Source organism: Rutidosis leptorrhynchoides, chromosome 9, assembly GCF_046630445.1.
Source record: "Rutidosis leptorrhynchoides isolate AG116_Rl617_1_P2 chromosome 9, CSIRO_AGI_Rlap_v1, whole genome shotgun sequence".
Lineage (NCBI taxonomy): Eukaryota > Viridiplantae > Streptophyta > Magnoliopsida > Asterales > Asteraceae > Rutidosis > Rutidosis leptorrhynchoides.
In genome coordinates, this window is record NC_092341.1 from 85,445,223 (window position 1) to 85,451,532 (window position 6,310).

The following is a 6,310-nucleotide window of genomic DNA, read 5'->3' on the forward strand; positions in this document are numbered from 1 at the left end:
ACCGGGTTCAGTCTTCCCGAATATTAAGATGCTTCTCCGATCCTTTGGGTATTTCATCCTTTAAATTTCCCTCTTTTAAAACTCCTTGTTGCGCCTCCTTTATTTGAGTAGTAAGGTTATTATGAATCATTATATTCATAGATTTTACTCGAATGGGTTCTCTGTCCTTCCTGCTCAAGGCATCGGCTACCACATTTGCCTTCCCCGGGTGGTAACGAATCTCAAAGTCGTAATCATTCAACAATTCAATCCACCTACGCTACCTCATATTCAGTTGTTTCTGATTAAATATGTGTTGAAGACTTTTTTGGTCGGTATATATAATACTTTTAACCCCATATAAGTAGTGCCTCCAAGTCTTTAATGCAAAAACAACTGCGCCTAATTCCAAATCATGTGTCGTATAATTTTGTTCGTGAATCTTCAATTGTCTAGACGCATAAGCAATCACCTTCGTTCGTTGCATTAATACACAACCGAGACCTTGCTTTGATGCGTCACAATAAATCACAAAATCATCATTCCCTTCAGGCAATGACAATATAGGTGCCGTAGTTAGCTTTTTCTTCAATAACTGAAACGCTTTCTCTTGTTCATCATTCCATTCAAATTTCTTCCCTTTATGCGTTAATGCAGTCAAGGGTTTTGCTATTCTGGAAAAGTCTTGGATGAACCTTCTGTAGTAACCAGCTAGTCCTAAAAACTGGCGTATGTGTTTCGGAGTTTTCGGGGTTTCCCACTTTTTAACAGTTTCTATCTTTGCCGGATCCACCTTAATACCTTCTTTGTTCACTATGTGACCGAGGAATTGAACTTCTTCCAACCAAAATGCACACTTTGAAAACTTAGCGTACAATTCTTCCTTCCTCAATACTTCTAACACCTTTCTCAAATGTTCACCGTGTTCTTGGTCATTCTTTGAGTAAATAAGTATGTCATCAATGAAAACAATGACAAACTTGTCAAGGTATGGTCCACACACTCGGTTCATAAGGTCCATGAATACAGCTGGTGCATTAGTTAAACCAAACGGCATGACCATAAACTCGTAATGACCGTAACGTGTTCTGAAAGCAGTCTTTGGAATATCATCTTCTTTCACCCGCATTTGATGATACCCGGAACGTAAGTCAATCTTTGAATAAACAGACGAGCCTTGTAGTTGATCAAATAAGTCGTCGATTCTCGGTAGTGGGTAGCGGTTCTTGATGGTAAGTTTGTTCAACTCTCGGTAGTCGATACACAACCTGAATGTACCATCTTTCTTCTTGACAAACAAAACAGGAGCTCCCCACGGTGATGTGCTTGGTCGAATGAAACCACGCTCTAAAAGTTCTTGTAATTGGCTTTGCAGTTCTTTCATCTCGCTGGGTGCGAGTCTGTAAGGAGCACGAGCTATTGGTGCAGCTCCTGGTACAAGATCTATTTGAAATTCAACGGATCGATGTGGGGGTAATCCCGGTAATTCTTTCGGAAATACATCGGAAAATTCTTTTGCAATGGGAACATCATTGATGCTCTTTTCTTCAGTTTGTACTTTCTCGACGTGTGCTAGAACAGCATAGCAACCTTTTCTTATTAGTTTTTGTGCCTTCAAATTACTAATAAGATGTAGCTTCGTGTTGCCCTTTTCTCCGTACACCATTAAGGGTTTTCCTTTTTCTCGTATAATGCGAATTGCATTTTTGTAACAAACGATCTCTGCTTTCACTTCTTTCAACCAGTCCATACCGATTATCACATCAAAACTCCCTAACTCTACTGGTATCAAATCAATCTTAAATGTTTCGCTAACCAGTTTAATTTCTCGATTCCGACATATATTATCTGCTGAAATTAATTTACCATTTGCTAATTCGAGTAAAAATTTACTATCCAAAGGCGTCAATGGACAACTTAATTTAGCACAAAAATCTCTACTCATATAGCTTCTATCCGCACCCGAATCAAATAAAACGTAAGCAGATTTATTGTCAATAAGAAACGTACCCGTAACAAGCTCCGGGTCTTCCTGTGCCTCTGCCGCATTAATATTGAAAACTCTTCCGCGGCCTTGTCCATTCGTGTTCTCCTGGTTCGGGCAATTTCTAATAATGTGGCCCGGTTTTCCACATTTATAACAAACTACATTGGCATAACTTGCTCCGACACTACTTGCTCCGCCATTACTCGTTCCGACACCATTTGTTCCTTTCGTTCTATTAACCCCTGGTCCGTAGACCTCACACTTCACTGCGCTATGACCATTTCTTTTACACTTGTTGCAAAATTTGGTGCAGAACCCCGAGTGATGCTTTTCACACCTTTGGCATAGCTGCTTCTGATTGTTGTTGTTGTTGCGGTTATTATTGTTGTTGGGATGATTGTTGTAGCTGCTGTTGTTGTTGTTGTTGTTGTTGTTGTTGTTGTTGTTGTTGGGCAGTTTGTTGTAGTTGCGATTGATGTTGCGATTGTTGGGATAATTGTTGCGATTATTGTTGTAATTACTGTTGTTGTTGTATTGGTGATTCTTATCACCGTTTTCCTCCCACTTTCTTTTGACTTGCTTCACATTGGCCTCTTCAGCAGTCTGTTCTTTAATTCTTTCTTCAATCTGGTTCACTAGTTTGTGAGCCATTCTACATGCCTGTTGTATAGAGGCGGGCTCGTGTGAACTTATATCTTCTTGGATTCTTTCCAGTAATCCTTTCACAAACGCGTCGATCTTCTCTTCCTCATCTTCGAATGCTCCCGGACACAATAGGCACAATTCTGTGAATCGTCTTTCGTACGTGGTAATATCAAATCCTTGGGTTCGTAACCCTCTAAGTTCTGTCTTGAGCTTATTGACCTCGGTTCTGGGACGGTACTTCTCGTTCATCAAGTGCTTGAATGCTGACCACGGTAGTGCGTACGCATCGTCTTGTCCCACTTGCTCTAGATAGGTATTCCACCATGTTAACGCAGAACCTGTGAAGGTATGCGTAGCGTACTTCACTTTATCCTCTTCAGTACACTTACTTATAGCAAACACCGATTCGACCTTCTCGGTCCACAGTTTCAACCCGATCGGTCCTTCGGTTCCATCAAATTCTAAAGGTTTGCAGGCAGTGAATTCTTTGTAGGTGCATCCTACACGATTTCCTGTACTGCTAGATCCAAGGTTATTGTTGGTATGTAGCGCAGCCTGTACTGCGGCTATGTTTGAAGCTAGAAAAGTACGGAATTCCTCTTCATTCATATTCACGGTGTGTCGAGTAGTCGGTGCCATTTCCTTCAAAATAGTCAAATGGAACAAGTTAATCATACAGAATATTAAGAGTAGTTAATAGTATTTCGTAGCATAATATGAACTCATTTATAAAAGCTTTTTCTTCATATTAGCATTTTATAAGTTTAAATTCGGGTAGTACCTACCCGTTAAGTTCATACTTAGTAGCTAATATACAATTCAACTACTACAATTCTATATGAAAAACTGATTATAATAATATTTCGCGTTCAAACTTTTATACAATATTTTACAAACTTACAATACCGCTTATTTTACATAAAGCATGAAATATAGCACACAATAACTTTGATACAAGATAGTTGTGAAGATAATTCTAGCTAGTACACAAGTCGTTCAGCAAAGGCAATAAAGACACGTAATTCATACGTCCAGAAACAAGTCATGCATTCTGGTTTTACTAGGACTACTTCCCATCCTTGGTCTTGTGGAACATAACCGTTATGGCCGTTGATAAGACAGCGTGTTGTAACGTCATCAAAGAGACGAGGGTTACGTAATGTCCAACAGTCCCGTAACAATCTAAAAACCTCATTTCTTACCCCAATTACCGACTCCGTCACTTGTGGAAACGTTTTGTTTAATAGTTGTAGCCCGATGTTCTTGTTCTCACTTTGGTGAGAAGCGAACATTACTAATCCGTAAGCATAACATGCTTCTTTATGTTGCATGTTAGCCGCTTTTTCTAAATCACGAAGTCCAATATTCGGATATATTGAGTCAAAATAATTTCTTAACCCGTTGCGTAAAATAGCATTTGGGTTCCCCGCAATATATGCGTCAAAGTAAACACATCGTAACTTATGGGTTTCCCAATGTGATATCCCCCATCTTTCAAATGAAAGTCTCTTATAAACCAAGACATTCTTGGAACGTTCTTCGAATGTCTTACAAAGTGATCTCGCCTTAAATAGTTGTGCCGAAGAATTCTGACCGACTTTAGACAAGATTTCATCAATCATGTCTCCGGGTAGGTCTCTTAAAATATTGGGTTGTCTATCCATTTTGTGTTTTTATACTGTAAAATAGACAAGAGTTAGATTCATAAAAAAAATACTTATTAATACAAGCAATTTTTACATATATCATAAAGCATAAGCACACTATATTACATATATTACACCACACGAATACAACTATCTTATTCCGACTCGCTTGTTTCTTCTTCTTCGGTTTTGGTTCGTTTTGCCAAGTTTCTAGGGATATATGATGTTCCCCTAATACGAGCCGTCGTTATCCACATTGGTTTAGAAAAACCTGGTGGTTTAGAGGTTCCCGGGTCATTGTTACAACTTAAGGACTTCGGGGGTTGACGATACATATAAAGTTCATCGGGGTTGGAATTAGATTTCTCTATTTTTATGCCCTTTCCCTTATTATTTTCTTTTGCCTTTTTAAATTCAGTTGGGGTAATTTCTATAACATCATCGGAATTCTCGTCAGAATCCGATTCATCGGAGAATTGGTAATCCTCCCAATATTTTGCTTCCTTAGCGGAAACACCATTGACCATAATTAACCTTGGTCGGTTGGTTGAGGATTTTCTTTTACTTAACCGTTTTATTATTTCCCCCACCGGTTCTATTTCTTCATCCGGTTCCGATTCTTCTTCCGGTTCCGATTCTTCTTCCGGTTCCGACTCTTCTTCTGGTTCCTCTTCGGGAACTTGTGAATCAGTCCACGAATCATTCCAATTTACATTTAACTCTTCATTATTATTAGGTGAGTCAATGGGACTTGTTCTAGAGGTAGACATCTATCACATAATATCAAACGCGTTAAGAGATTAATATATCACATAATATTCACATGTTAAAAATATATAGTTTCCAACAAAATTTGTTAAGCAATCATTTTTCAAGTAAACACGGTCGAAGTCCAGACTCACTAATGCATCCTAACAAACTCGATAAGACACACTAATGCAAAATTCTGGTTCTCTAAGACCAACGCTCGGATACCAACTGAAATGTCCCGTTCTTATTGATTAAAAACGTTCCATATTAATTGATTTCGATGAGACGTTTTTCAAAGACTGCATTCATTTTAAAACAAACCATAACCTTTATTTCATCAATAAAGGTTTAAAAAGCTTTACGTAGATTATCAAATAATGATAATCTAAAATATCATGTTTACGTAGATTATCAAATAATGATAACAATATATATGTATCTATTTACATATAATGGTTCGCGAATCGTTGAGAACAACCGAAGGGTACTTGAATAGTTCAAAAATTTTGAGATTCGGTTTTACAGACTTTGCTTATCGTGTCGAAAACGTTAAATCATTTAAAGATAAAGTTTAAATTTGGTCAAAAATTTCCGGGTTGTCACAGTACCTACCCGTTAAAGAAATTTCGTCCCGAAATTTGAGTGAGGTCGTCATGGCTAACAATAAAAATGTTTTCATGACGAATATGAGTTGGTAAATAGAATTTTTTTTTTACCATTGAATAATACGGATAAAACAATCCGATTACTCGAAGCGTATGAGAGAAGTTATCGTAATAGAGTGAAATGAAGAATAGAGATTCGTCTTATCTCTTGATATAGTAACGATTGATTTCCGGAATTTAAGGAATAGAAAATCTTCATAATTTAAATAAGATTTAATTCTTCAGAATTTAAGAAAATTAGGATTTCATTTGATTAAATGCGTAATCTGCCTCGATTGTTATGTCTGATATTTTGCTATAAATTGACCTCTTCCGTTTCATTTATTTTCACCACTCCTATAATCTTCTTTCTTATTTCATACTTCTTAATAGATTGTGAAAATGCTTAATCCAGTTCTGATTCTTGATATTTTCTTGGCTATCGTATCCTTCATTCTTCTTTTTCATCTACCACCAGAGGAGGTTATTTTCTTCTACTATTACCTTGGGGTTATAGTGTTTTTCATTCTCCCGTGTCTTTATATTGCTATACGCATCGATATACACGGTTTGTAATTTCGGGATTGTTTTTGGGCTTTATATTTTCCATTATATTTCGGAGCTTCATGATTTCGTTTTCTCTTCCCGACTTTAAGTCA